This window comes from Mesocricetus auratus, unplaced genomic scaffold (assembly GCF_017639785.1).
Source record: "Mesocricetus auratus isolate SY011 unplaced genomic scaffold, BCM_Maur_2.0 contig_8436_pilon_obj, whole genome shotgun sequence".
In the NCBI taxonomy this organism is placed as follows: Eukaryota; Metazoa; Chordata; class Mammalia; order Rodentia; family Cricetidae; genus Mesocricetus; species Mesocricetus auratus.
The window spans coordinates 1-15,369 of record NW_024429355.1 but is presented as its reverse complement, the minus strand read 5'-3'; the positions used below and the strand labels follow the sequence as shown (position 1 = coordinate 15,369).

General features: G+C 38.8%; 1 long non-coding RNA gene across 1 annotated transcript; it reads right to left on the bottom strand.

The window, feature by feature from the left end:
• Positions 1-2,848: 2,848 nt before the first annotated feature.
• On the bottom strand, positions 2,849-6,599 carry LOC121137954. The gene is made up of 4 exons (XR_005875210.1): positions 6,444-6,599; positions 5,536-5,685; positions 3,860-3,939; positions 2,849-2,896 (listed from the first exon to the last, which is right to left on the bottom strand). It is a non-coding gene; the product is annotated as an uncharacterized LOC121137954 (long non-coding RNA).
• Between the last annotated feature and the right edge of the window lie 8,770 nt (positions 6,600-15,369).

Genomic DNA, 15,369 nt, shown 5'->3' with positions numbered 1-15,369 from the left:
GTAGCATTTTACCACCAGCCTTTCTTTGTTACAAGGGTGATTTATAGTTACAATTTGAAGATCAAAACAGTGATAAAGTTTACAATCATTTTAAGATCTACTTAGGAAAGCATTAGAGAGTGCACTTGCACAGATACATTAGGTACAATCATTGATGTTACACATGTAGCATTATAAAAAATATGAACAAGAGGCTTGTTGCACTATTTACAGAGTACCAATTTGTTTCTGTGGTGATGTACTTTGTTGATTTAATGTTAGTAGTATTAGCTGAATATGTAACTTGAGTCAAAGTCTTTTTGTCGCATTAGGACAAATTGCATTTCTCCAGAAAAATACACTGGCCTAGGCACGATTCCAGAAACAGGAACTACCAAGTCTGATATTTCAAGTGACCATGTCCTGTTCAAATACTGAAAAGAGGCTTTTGCCACTCATCACAGTCCATACCAATGTCCAAATGTTTTAAATGGGTCCTTTTTTTCCCCCAAAGGGAAAAGCTGGCAAAATGAATTCTGTTGTTTTAAGGTGTGTCAAAGGCAAACTGTTAATCTTCCAGTTTTGTTGACTTTGGGATGACAACTCATGGGTCCAGGAGGTTGATGTAGCAGGCCTGATGAGAAACTGGAAATCTCGAACTGACTGTTTTATTTCTTTCTTGGGCTGTAGATTTGATGACATCAAGGGTCAGGAACACCGATTTAGGCGATCTCAAACTGGCTTGGGCAGGCTCCCATGGTCTCAGGTCCAGTTTTCTCTGCTCTATGCATCTCACCAAATGTTGTGACAGCTACTGAAGCTTTATTCTTTTCCTGTAAGAAAACACAAACATGCCCTCGACCCCAAATTAGGGTCTTTTCCACTGTCTAGTGTATGGATGTTTTCATTTGACCTGAGTACTAGTTGTTCAAGTTTCATTATGCCTGAATCTGTCTGAAGCAGATTGCTCACTGGCATTTACATTTAAAAAAATTTAAATGAGGAGTGGATTATTCAATGAATCATGTAGGGACTGGGTACATTACCCCCCCTTTTTTTATTTTTAAATTTCGTATGAACTGTTGAAATTGGACCATAACAGTAGAAGGATTTGTCTACCCTCCTTAGTCAACTATCTAGGTGAATTGGGATCACTATTTAAATTATTAGTAGATGTCCTTTAAAAGGACATAACCATTAAGTACCTTTGAGAATCATTTAAGGATTGTAAACTATACTATGTCCCAAATAGTCCCTTTTTTTTCTAACCAGTAGCTCTCACTAGCTGATAAGGCCTCTTTTGCATCTGAGCTGACCAGGTCTAATTTGCATCTATACAGACACCTTTGGGGGTGGGGCCTGCCAAAGCAGCAGGGCAGTTCCCTGAAAAAAAACCTCTCTCTCTCTCTCTCTCTCTCTCTCTCTCTCTCTCTCTCTTTTTTGTTTTGACTGGCTCTGAGGGCTTAACTTGAATTTTTTGTTAAAATATTAACCGACTGACTGGATGTTTCTTTTGGCTATATCTAAATCAATTTAGGTAGTTTTTGACTGTTTGAAGGGATTTAAGTATCCCTTTAATCATATCCAAGGCAATTAGAACAGTTGCTTTTGTCAACATTCACGCATTTACATTTCACACTTCATACATACTGATGTGGCCACGTCCATACACACAGACCATGCATACATATCTCTCCTTTTGCCTAGGTTATGATTAGTTTGTTGAACTGAAACTTCTTTAACAGAACAACTGCAGTCAATCTTTGAATTAAAACAAAAGGTTGAAAAAGTCCTGTATGTCCCTCATCATTTCTTCATTAGAGAAGTTTTGAGCTACAATTAGGGGCTACAGCCATACCCACTCCTTGTAATTCTGTAGATGCAAAGTGGAAAGGCCAGGCTTTTGTCAAAAGTTTTTAGAGATGACTCACAATATTGACCTTAAATTTGTATCAATAACCTACCCCATACAAATGTAACCAAACATTTTTATTTTATATACCTTTGCCTTTTTCTTTATTGAATACAAATACCTCATTTATTAACTGTTACCAATTTTTTAATTGACCTTAAACTTGTATCAATAACCTACCCCATATAAATGTAAAGATTTTTTATTTTATATACCTTTGTCTTTTTTTTACTGAATACTAATACCTCATTTATTAACTTTACCAATTTTTTAAATTTACCCATCTTTAATCTATCCTCCCATTGAGGATGATCCTCCAATCCACCCTCCAACTGAGGGTAACTTCTTATCTTAGGTTCCCTTTCTTTCCTGACCTTTGCCAGGCAAGGGCCTAGACATTTAATCTGGTACCCCTAGCTTGGTACCCCCTTTTTAATACATACTTATAGCCTTACTTGTTGGCTATCCTTTTAGATCTCTGAGTTTTTCTTTACTTTCCTGACCTCAGTGGATCAGGTGAAAGACTGGAGATTTTTTATTTTATTTCTTATTTTACCCTCTTTTTTTTTTGACTGGGTTTCTCTCTATCCTTTTGGAGGCTGTCCTGGAACTCGCTCTATAGACAAGGATGGCCTCCATCCTACCTACCTCTGTCTCTCAAGTGTTGGGATTAAAGGTATATGCCACCAACACCCGACTCTAAAGATCATAGCGAACATCCTTCCAGTCTGGGACATTTAAGCCTCCCCCAGTAATGAACCATGGACTCGCATGTTCAATCCATTTTAAAAAGCCTTCCAAGGTTTTAGACTTTACTGTAGTCCCATGTCCTTCAAATAACTTTTTAACTTGATACTGTAATTCAAGCTTCCCAGAACTTTTCCCCATGGTTTCTTTTCTTTTTTCCCCAATCTGTCCCTGGCCAGAAAAAGAGATGAACCTGCTCACTTACCTTGCTTTCAAAATCTCGGTGGGATCCTCCAATTGTCGCACCTGCTGTGCAGCCTGCATCCAAGAATGTAGCGAGGTGGTCGGGATAGATGACACAGAAACCAGTTGGTTGCTTTAAGAAAACTTTATGCTTCCCAAGTCAGCTTAGGAGGAGCCCCTCAAGAAAAACTTCCCTTTTTAAGGACTTCTGCCATCCATCTACATACAATTCTTTCCAGACTTCCCACCCTCCAGGCTGGTGGTTTAATCTCCAGCCCCAGAATTGGGGGAGACACTGCAGGGAGCAGGAAGAAGCATCTAGCCTTAGGGAGGATCAAAGTCATGGTGTTTCAACCCAGGACTTCATAGCAAGACTACATGTTTATAAATCTTGACAGACTTAACAAGCTTCCTTGTGTTTAAAAATGAGAATGTGGGACTGGAGAGATGGTTCAGTAGGTAAGAGAGAGAGTATGTTGCTCTTTAAAATGATTCAAGCTCATTTTACAGCATACATGTCATATTACTCACAACTATCTGTAGCTAATTTCAGCTCTGGGGATTCCTACAACTCTTTTTCTGGTCTCCTGGACCACTCTTAGACCTATATACAGACACACACACACACACACACACACACACACACACACACACAGGCATGCACACAAATAATAAGTAAATAAAACTAAGAACAGAAAGGTTTATTAGGATAATAACAAAAATAATATATTTCATGGGTGAAATTGTATTGCTCATGAATTTGTTTTGTCTTTCCCTTTTCTGTTTATTTTGATTGTGTTTTTGTCATGGAGTCTTGCTATGAAGTCCTGGGTTGACCGGTAGTGAGTATGTAGCCACAGCTTGTGATACTCTAGGCCCAGCCTCTTGAGCTGTTTGTTAGGTTTGAAGCAATGTGTGTCAAGAGGACATAAGTTAAACTTAGGTGTCTCTTTGTCCATACTCTAGAAGTCTAACCAATAATATAAAAGGGGAGACTTGAAACAGAGTGGTGAGACAGCATTGGAAATACCAACTTACATGAGATGGGTGTTTCAGAAGAAAGCTGGGAAGTCTTGGAGCACTTCTTTGTGGAAACACTAGTCAGCAACTCCTCAAATCTGAGAAAAGACATGGTTAAACAGTTGCAAAGCTTCACATAGTCAAAATAGCATAAAAACACAGAACCACGTGTAGACATGATATAATGAATGACACCATCAAGAGACAAGCAGAGAATGCTGAAATCATCAAGATAAAAGCCACTCACACACTAAGGATACTGGAATTGATAAATAAAATAAGATTGTTTCTAATTTAAGAAAAAAATTCACTCATGGTACACTCAGGCTTCTCAGTGAGATAACTATTTTCTGTAGCAGAACTTAATAGGCCAAAGAAGAATTGAAATGTATTTAAGAGCTAAAATAATAAAATTGACAACTGAAAATTCTATATTGGTGAAAAAACTGTCTTACAAAAATGAGAGAGAATTTCCTGGATAAACAAATGCTTATAACATTTATTCCTTGCCTTATAAGCAATTATAAAGTGATATAAAGACACCAGAAATTGCTCATATACAAACACAAAATTCTTCAGCAAAGATGAATATATGGATAGCTATATAAAGATAATTATATTACTAAACTCTAACCCATTTGTTTTGTTTATAGTTTTTAAAATAAATGTATAAAATTATTATTAATCTCTAGTAATGAGTGTTCAATGAATGAAGATATGGCATGTGACTCTGGTTACATACAGTGAGTAGAAGATAGAAATTTGAAGTTCACTTCAGCTTAAATTAGAATAATATATTGTACATGCAAATCACAAAGAAAATAAGGAAATAACAATATTTTACCACAGGACTCAAGAGATATCTCATTGGTTAAAAGCACTTATTTCTCTTGTAGAGGACCGAGGTTTAGTTCCCAGTGCCTACATGGTAGTTCACAACCATCTGTAACTCCAGTTCCAGGGTTTCCGACACCCTCCTTTAGTGTGTGTGCCTACTACATGCACCCAGGTCACATATAGGCAAGCAGGCACATGCATACACATACATCCATGTAAACTAAAAATAACTCAAATAATTTTCTACAAAAGTCAGCATAAAGCAAAAATCAGAATAAAGTCTAGCAAAACATGGCCATAAGTCCATTTCTATTAGTAATTACTTGTGAGTACAAATATTCCTAATCAGAAGAAAATGATGTTTGAGAGAACAAATAAAACAAAAGCAAGATCCAACTATATGTACTTAATGCACAAATCCACTATCTCTGTGAATTCTTAGTGGAAGAGATGTTTGATGATGATGATGATGATGATGATGATGATGATGAGAGACTGTATACTGGAGCTCTATCAGAAAATCAATCCAATTGCAATAGAATATTCATTCCCTGGATGCACATGCCCATCCCCAAGACAAATTCCAAAAACTTTGAAAACACTGAAATTATAACAAATATCTTTTCTCATCATGTTATGAAAATCTGCATTCATGTGGAAAGTAAACAGTGTATTCTGAACCAATGGTTGAGCAGGAAATCAGACTTAGCTGAGAGGAATGACAAGAAATGTAAAACTTCAAAACCTAAGAGACACAATTAGAGCAATTATAACATGGAGAGTGACAGAGAGCTGCAAAGAAGATCCAAAAATCAGCAAAACAAATATCTACCCACATAACTAGATAAAGAAAATACCTTAAGTTGCAAGAAGGCAGGTCTGTGGCACTCTGCACTCTTTCTTTTCCACAGGAAGTTACTGGTTTTCCCACATACACCACACACTTTCATTATGATGTAGTGCCTCAGATCTAATATCAATAAGGCCAGCCACTCAGGGACTGAAATCTCCAAAACAGATTCAAAGTTAGTCACTCCTCTCCCTAAAACAGCGTGATTATCTCAGTTATTTGTTACTGTAACAAAAAGCTGACCAATACACTGCTACAGAAGTTTGTAGTGATGAGTTATGCAGCAATTAATATATATAGTACCCCAACATTATACTGCGAAACAGGTGATTGGCACAGGGTACATATTCTGTATTATTTCTTTTGCTTGAAACTGGAATAAAGTTTAATTTACAGTGATAGAAATAAGGTCAGTGACTTTATTAGACCTGGATGAAACTGAGGACTGTGAAAAGATTCAAGGGAACAGATCATTGGAATGTTCTGTGTGCTGATTAGGAGAGTAGGAAAAGTTCTGTAGATTATCACAAATGAAAGATCTAATCACCTGTTTATTTATTTGTGTATCTCTCTATTACCTATCTGTCTGCTATCTATCTATCTATCTTCCATCATACATCTCTATCATATAGATATCTAACAATCAAGCATTTCTGTCAACTGTCTATTTTATCTGTCTTGTCTATCATCTATGTTTTTTATCTACTATCTATCACCTATTTTGATATCTTTCATTTATTAATCTGTGGATCATCTATATCTATCATCAATCTATGCATATCATCTATCTATCTATCAATATATCATCTATCCATTTATCTTTCTATCTATCTGTACACAATATTTCAACACAAAACGCAACCTGATGTAAACTGGACTTTCCACAAGAGGAAAAAGTGACTCTTCTCTGCTCACCTTTCCTAGAGGTTCACAGTTTGAGAACACATTTGCCTTTTGACTGGAGTTAAGTTCTTTACTTCTGAGAGCAGATGTCACAATTGCCTAACAAAAGAGAAGCAGAATGCATATTTGTTCTTCAAAAAGAGAAAGGCACCTCCAAAAATAGCTTTAAAACACACACATATCCACACCACTAGCACATGCATACTGTTGTCTGTAGAATGTCTGTCTACAATGCAGAGAACTGAGTTTGATATTCAGTGCTGGGAAAACTGGTGAATTGGGATAGCAGCTCTGCACCCACTGTGTATAAGTAGCTGGACCAGGAAAAGTGTTCTGGTATATCCCACGCATTTGTTATTTAGCCTATACCTTAGCTTATCCAATGAAAGGAAGAAATATTTAATCCTAAATTAATAATAAACAATAGTTAAAGAACAAAAAATTATTTCCACTGTCCACTAGCAATAGATGTGAGGTATCCCTCCAACACACACACACACCACACATCTCTCCAGATTAAAAAGCTGAAATGTTCATTCTGTACATTGTAACAGTAAGATGAAATTGAAGATCTGGCAATATTTGGAAAGTGAATCAGAGGAGATGATGTCCATGAAACTATGTTGTTGGAAGGAAGATGTCATGTGGGCCCAGATGGTCACTGCATAGGACAAAGGGAAGAGAGAGCATCAGGATACAATAGGACTCCCTTAGTTTGATCAGGCTGGACAGGTTCCACATGGCTGCACTGCCAAGAGATTCTTGGTGTCCAAGTAACGTGACTAGTCATAAGAACAACTGGGAGAATTAATAAGGTTACACAATAGGCACTCGGATGAACAGATGAGAAAAGAAGGGCCAGGAATGCATTCTTTTATTTATTTGTTTATTTTATTTTTAAATTTAAATTACAGAAAAGGTTGCTTCACATGTCAATCCCAGCTCCCTTTCCCTCTCCTTCCTCTCCTCCCAAGCTTTCCCACCAACCCTCACAGCCCCACTTCCCCAGTCCTCATTCGATTCCCCAGGGAGGTTGAGGCCCACCATGGGGGATATTCATAGTCTGTCATTTTGTTCAGGGCAGGGCCTAGGCCCTCCCCCAAGAATCAGGTTGAGACAGAATCTCTCATTTTGGTATGGGCACCCAAAGTCCATTTGTATGCCAGGGATAAATACTGATCTACTACCCAAGACCCCATAGAGTACCTAGGCCTCCTCACTGATACCCACATTCATGGGGGTCTTGATCAGTCCTAAGCTGGATTCCCAGGCATCAGCCTGGGGTTCCAGAGCTCTCCCTTGTTCAGGTCAGCTGTTTCTGTGGGTTAAACAAGCCCAATCTTGACTCCTATTCTGATTAATCCTCCCTCTCTGTCACTGGGTTCCTTGAATTCAGTTCAGGGTTTAGCTGTGGCTGTCTGCCTCTGGTTCCATCAGTCATTGGTTGAAGGTTCTGTTTCCCAGACTCTCTGGCAGTGGGAGTGTCCCCTAATCCCTATCTAAAATTCATATATGAGAGAGTACATACCATGTTTGTCTTTTTGTAACTGGGTTACCTTGCTCAGGTTGGTTTCTTCTAGTGCCATCCATTTGCCTGCAAATTTCAAGATTCCCTTGTTTTTTCTGCTACATAGTACTCCATTGTATAAATGTACCACATTTTCTGTATCTACTCTTCAGTTGAGGGGCATATAGGTTTCTTCCAGGTTATGGTTATTACAAATAATCCTGCTATGAACATGGTGGAACAGATGTACTTGGGTATATACCTCGATCTTCTGGTAGGCTGATTCCCATTTTCCTGAGGAATCTCCATACTGATTTCCAAAGAGGCTGTACGAGTTGGAACTCCCACCAGGAGTGGAGGAGTGTTCCCCTTTCTCCACATCCTCTCCAGCATAAACTGTCATTGGTGTTTTTTATTTTAGCCATTCTGACAGGAGTAAGATGGTATCTCAGAGTTGTTTTGATTTGCATTTCCCTGATGGCTAGGGATATTGAGCACTTTCTTAAGTGTCTCTAAGTCATTTTAGACTCCTCTGTTGAGAATTCTCTATTTAGTTCTGTAGTCGTTCTTACACACATTTTGACCATACACTAAGAGGATTCAAGGGAAACAGGCTACTTGTTCTTTCAACAACACTGTAGGAAAGCTGGCTGTGTTTGTGGAAAAAATGAACATTGGGCTTTACCTGATACAACACATGGATATTTATTTGAAATATTTCATAGACATCAGTATAAAAAGAAAAGAATGTGGTTTCTGAAAGAAAGAGCAACAGAAACTCTTTCCATTGAAGGAAGCACAGCTGATCTTGTTCAGGACAAACACACACAGATAGGGGGAATGGCAAATCAGATTTCAGCAATGTAAAAGTCTGTGAACCATGGAAATATGGCCTTAAGGAAATGGAAAAGCTAGTTATGCACATGTACGTGATTTGTCTGAAGTTTTGGAGATCTGTATTGGAGGCAAAGGACATGAGTCTAGGTCTAGAACAGTTGTCAACAAAGGGCCAATCCGAAATCAATTCACAGGAGGGTGGGAAGGAATGTCATGATAAAATACACTGTCTTCAGAAGAATAGACAAAGAAAAAACCATCCCCATGCCCCTCCTTTCTCTCTCTCTCTCTCTCTCTCTCTCTCTCTCTCTCTCTCTCTCTCTCTTGTCTTGCTCCCTTCGCCCCACTTAAAAAGCCTTTTTCTTTTTACTTTATGAGGAAGCATTTTGCCTGCATGCATGTTGGTGCACCACATGTGTATCTGGTTTCCTACTGCCCACAGTGGCCATAAGAGGGCCTCAGACCTCCTGGAGCTGGCATTACTGGACAGTTGGAAGCCACTATGTGGATGCTGGGAACCTAACCTGGGCCCTCTACGAAAGCTGAAAGTAGTTTTTATCGGTTGCCTGTCTCTCCATCCACCCCACCTCCACACACCCCTTTCTTTTTGGAACAGTTTTCAGAGTATCCTGGAACATTTTATGTAGCCTAGGGTGGTTTTGAACCCATAATCCTCATATCTTGTCCTTATCCAGAACTGTTTGGCTTCAGCCTGAAGCTGGAAGAGCATGCACAATAAACTGGATTGCTTTTCCCTTGAGTGATATCTGGGAGAAGAAAGTGAAGAGAACTGATTAATTTCTGGTTAGACTAACTTTAGTTCTCAGAGGCAATAACAGTGCCACATAGACAGTGATTACCCTGATGAGTGAATCATGAAATCCCATGAAGTACAAATCCCCCTTTCATGGCTCAGCAGATTTTCTTGCACCTGTCTGACTGGCTTGGGTTGGGAAATGCTAAGTCCTTATATTTTAGGGAGGAATTCTGGTCACTTTCATTTCTCTTCACAGGAAGTGATCTGTTCTCTAAGCCTATGCCCAGAATGTTCAGTTCCTCTAATCCACTCAGTCTAACTCCTTTAATATCCTCACACAGTATTTGACCCTTTCCTTTCACACTCTGGACTAAGAACAAAGCAAACAAACATACAAAAGAAACCTTTCATTTTTGTGTCCCCTGAGCTCAGCTAATCAACTTTGGGCTGCTCAACTCTGTCAATTCATAGAGTAAGGGATCAGATTCCTCCTTATGAACACATCTTAACTTGCTGCTTTCCTAATGAAAGACCCCTACTCAGGGCCCCCCAGGGCTCTATCTCTCTCTCCCTCCCTCTCCCTCTCTCTCTCTCTCTCTCTCTCTCTCTCTCTCTCTCTCTCTCTCTCTCCCTGCTACCAGTCGATCAGGACACAAAGCTCTTGACCACTTCTGCAGCACCATGCCAATCTGCTTCCTGCCATGAGGATCTAAAACTGTAAGCAAGCTGTCACGTCTGCTTCGAGGCCTGTGTCCGAGAGTGTGCGGAGGTTGTTGGGGATTGACAACACAGAGACTCGTTCAACGATGTAAAGAAAATTTTAAGCAGGCCCCAAAAAGGTTCAAGAAAACTTCCTAAGAAAGGCTCCCTCCAGAAAAGCTTCTGCTCTCTCCTCTACACTGGCTGGTTCTGGTCTGATACCAAAAACTGATCTGGTCAGAAGAGGCGGTTAGTCTTTGGACAAGGTCGAGGTCAGGGCGGTTTCTGTGGGCAGGCCTTTTCCAGGACCTTATTGCCCCAGGCATTGCATTGTTTTTAGTAGTAAACATTGTCTTACAGCTGCCTACTCCCAGGCTGAAGGGGAAGTGGGTCTCTGCTCAAGGTCTGGTGTCCCCACAGCAAGCCCTCTTTTAGAAGAATTGCCTTGGTCATGGCATCTCTTCACAGCAACAGAACAGTTGCTATGACAAGGTTGTTTTGTTAATGCTTAGTGCTCAAGGATATTGCAGAGATGCCACCACTTTCATGTGCTGAGCATGAAGGGGACCTTCATGAGAAACCCACATCTTACAACTCTGGAAAACTTCTTCATTCATTATCCCATGGCTTATTTATAGTCCATCATTTTATTTGTCTTCTCTATGAATCTTTTAAAACTACATTGATGTGAAGCTTAATCAACAATGTATTTTGAGTCAAATTTCACTGCATACATTAATGTTGTTCTGTAAATACAGGGAGATAACGCCATTATTAGGTATTCTAATTAAATGATTTAATGTATAGCAGTATATTATAACAATTTAGGGCCTTGCCTATTTGTATGCAGTTGACATGAGAACACCTTGAAAGCTTAAGCACTCAATTTTAAAAATCTTCAAGGCTGAAGGAAGAAAGCAAACTACAGTAGCTTGTCCCTCTAAGATATTATACAGTAGAATTCCTATTTTAATGTCCTTGGGGGTAATCATGCTCATATCATTTTTCTAAAGTATGAAAGATTTAAATTAGTGAGTCTTCATTTTCCTCCTTCGTCTCATGTAATATGATTTAAGCCAGCTAAATGCCAAGCAAAGAAAGTGTGGCTGTATATTTAAATTAAAGGCATGCCATGCCTTTAACTGAGAGGGAGAGGCAGGCAGACATCTGTGAGTTCTAGGCCAGCCTGGTCTACACGGGGAGTTCTAGGTCAGCCAGGGCTACACAGAATAACCCTGTGTCTAAATAATTAAATAACTAAATAACTAAATGATCTTAATGTTATAAAGAATCTATATTATCTTCAGTTAATGATGATGATAGCCATTTTCTATGTATGGGTACATATGACATAATTTTGGGATCTCTTCATTGTATCAAAAGATATACATGGTGACAAATAGCATTCCCAAGATCATACAACAAGAAAGTTGCAAAGTAAGGAATTAAGAGTCCTGTGAAGAATGCTTTCTCTTTATCACTCACTTACCAGGCATTTTCATTAAACTTTTCTAGCAAATAAACTTCCAGCAATATCTGGTAATAAGTATAGTCACTTAGGTATAACCTAATATCAATATTCCTTCTAGCATGAAATTTAAAGCAAAGAAACTTCCAAAAAAACTTTCAGCTTCTGTTCATGCTCAAGATAGCGTTTAAAGTGAAGTGCATATGAGGAAGGGGCAGGGATAGCTGTAAAGCACCATGAGTTTCATTGGGAGAGGACAGCGCAGTGTTTTAGCTTGTAAAGTTGCTTAGAGTCAAGTCTGATGACCCAGGTTTGATCACTGAGAGCCACAGAGTGGAAGATGAGAGCTGTTACAGTCAAGCTGTTCTCTGACTCCTGAATATGTGACAAGGTGAGCACCCATGCCACCACCACCACTCCCCAACCTGTGCCATCACCACCACCTCCCAAGATAAAATGTAACAAAGAAATTAAAGTATGAATTTTGTTGGGAGTCAATAAAGCAAATAATCTATCATTTTAAATAGAAATTAATATGCATTTCTTTAGCTGATATGTTTGTATGAGCAAGAGAATCATATTTTCAATGAGAAACAGTCAACTTTTGAAGGCAACATGGGACCTACCATTATTGCTTATATTGCTCATTTCAAATAAGTATTTTGTCAGTGACAGTTTATATTGGCATTTTTTGTGATATCATCAAAGTTAATCTTATTCTTCATATCAAATTAAAGTGTGACTTGAGTGACTATTTCCATCCCAGTATGCCACTAAGGTGTTTAAAAACTCAAAAGTTACCTTTGCTGGTTGTCAGACACATGTATGTCTTATTAGAAATTCTGTCATTTTTAGCTGAGTTTCTCTGAGGGCCAGTAGTAGAGGAGTGAAGTTATCCTGTTAGGAAATCAACTTATGAATCACAAGCCTACTCAAGTGATCTGGCAATCCTTTAGATGGTTCTGTAAACATACACGTGTAAACAGAGTAACCATCAGCAATCTGTTCCCCCTCATCTCACCACACTCCCTCTTTGAAGTCCTTCACTATTGCCCACAGTAGTCACACATAAACCTTGTCTCTCCAAAATTCACTTTGAGACATTCACTGGTCCCGTGAATCTTTGTTCCCCTCAGAGCATTTATCACATGCATTTTGGAGTCATGTAGCTGCTCCCATCTGAAGCAAAACCTTGAGGTCAGGAAAGAGTTGTAGCTTTGCTGCAACAGCTGCAGACCCAAAGAGTAGCAATGGTTTTTCAGCATTTATTCAAACAAATGAAATAACTGTTCTCATGTAGAGCAAGATTTCTGTTTAAAAGGTATGACAAAATGGTGGATTTTGTTCAGTGTTTTCAAAGACTGTTTGATTTCACTTAATTCCTCTTTAGCAGTTGCTTCAGTGAAGTAGATGCTAGCATGCGAGGGAATGGCTTCAGGTACACAATGCAGAGAGCGTTCCAATAACCTGTCATCATAAAGTCAGACTGTGGGTACCTGTTGTGCCAGGTACTCTCAGACTCCTGCTTGAAATGCCTCACCAAGGAAACAGACTCCGCTTCAAATGAGATAGGCTGAGGGAGGCTTCAAAGCAACTTTGATTGCATATCTCTAAATAGGTTTGGACTATTATAAGATGGAAGAAAGTTATCTCTATCTTATTAGATTTATTGAACTTTGCAAACTCTTTATTTTCAGGGAAGCCTGTCCTTACACATTCAAAACTCTTCCCAGTCCACTGTGATGCACAACAGTAGCTTCCAATTAAAGCAACAGACAACACAGTTTCAGTCTCTTCTCCCCTATATACACCAGCCCCCTTCATCATTCGGGAATCTGGTTATACAATGAAAGAAACAGAGACGGTCACTTACTGAAAGCTCCATGTATCTGGATAGAGGCAGAACATGCCTCAGTAAATTCAAACTGCAACTCAATTTCGTTATCTCCAATTAATACCTTATAGATTGGAGAACAGAGTTTATGGCTTTTAATTAAGTATATTATTTGGTACTTTCTCTGATGTCTCTCATAATTATCACCTAGTCATCCATAGCCTGGTATTATCAGAGTCTTCTTAAAATTTACCTCCACACTTGTGACTCCATAAATTCTTCCTTCCCAAGAATGGGAAAGAGTCATATCAATGTATATGGATTGGAAATATTTTCAAAATGATGAACTCTTCTTCTAGGTATTATGTCCAAATTACAAATTTCTGATTTTGCTTTTGTGTGCTGCATGTTTTTGAGCATTTTTCCTTTCCAGTTTTTTCAGCCTTATGCCTGAGAGACAAATGACTAGATTGAACTTTACAAACATCAGTGTTAAGGATTATGTGGGTTTAGTGAAGTAATGGTTGTAGAGTCTCCTCCAATATCCATGATTTCACTAGCACTGAGTAGTTAGCTAAGTCTCCAGTACCAGACATGGTTTCCATCTTGTTGAGGCAGGGTCATAAGGTCACTGTCAAGGTATATGCGCTACTGCTGTTCCTTTAGGGTTGGTGTACCATGCTGGTCAAGGGTGTTCTTCATAGGTGTCTTAGCTGTATAGAATTTTTGGTGGCCTCCATCATTCTTAAGATGGAATGATGTCTTCTAGTGCCATAAAAGCTAGTTCTCTGGGAGGAGACACACCAATTCCAAGGTCTCTGTGCTGTTTCTGAAGTGCATGGTGTTAATAGTTCTTATCTGTGGGTAACAGATAAATGTAGTCTTCACAACTTATCAAAAACAAAACAAAACAAACTTCTCAATGCAACAGAGAGTAACTTCTAGAGAAAACCACAACCAATCAAAATGCAAATCTCAGTCCCAGAGGATATATCTGCAAAACACATATCCCAAGGGTTAAGTAACATTGTAGGAGAGGAAGTGGAAAGACTATGAGACAGAGAATCAAGGAGTTTGAAATAGTCTTCCCCAGGGGAGGGAACACTTAATTGTTATCCAATACCCAATGGTCAGCCTTGAAAACATACATACAAAGTAACATTATATAGACCAATCAGGATATATTTAGAAATATATGTACATACATATTGTACACAATAAGAATTATTGAAGCCGGGCGGTGGTGGCGCATGTCTTTAATCCTAGCACTTGGGAGGCAGAGGCAGGCGGATCTCTGTGAGTTCGAGGCCAGGCTGGACTGACAGCCTCCAAAACAATACAGAGAAACCCTGTCTCGTAAAACCAAAAAAAAAAAAAAAAAGAGAGAGAGAGAGAATTATTGAAAAACACTGTTTAAATATCCAAAACCATATCTAATCACAATGTTTCTCTTTCAAATCTTGCGGCCTTTGTTGAGTGTATCTGTTCTTTAGTAAGGAATTATCAGACATCCTTGTGTAGAAGCCCATGTTCCAGGGGAGTTTGGCAAATATTCTTTTTTACTTGTAAATGTGATTTTCCCAAAGTTTACACTTGGTTTGTTGTCAAGCTTAGGGTAGTTGTTCATATTCACTGTGTCATTTTGTAATCTCTACTTTGGCCTTTTAATTTTTTCTAGTCATCACATATGCTACAAATATAGATATATTTATATGTTTTACTCACTGTTGTTTAGTTTGCAAACATAGATTTAAGATTAGACCGACAGCTGGGAGGCCAGCATGGGACTGACACAGACCCCCTGAATTTGAGAGTCAGTGAGGAGGCCTGGGCAAC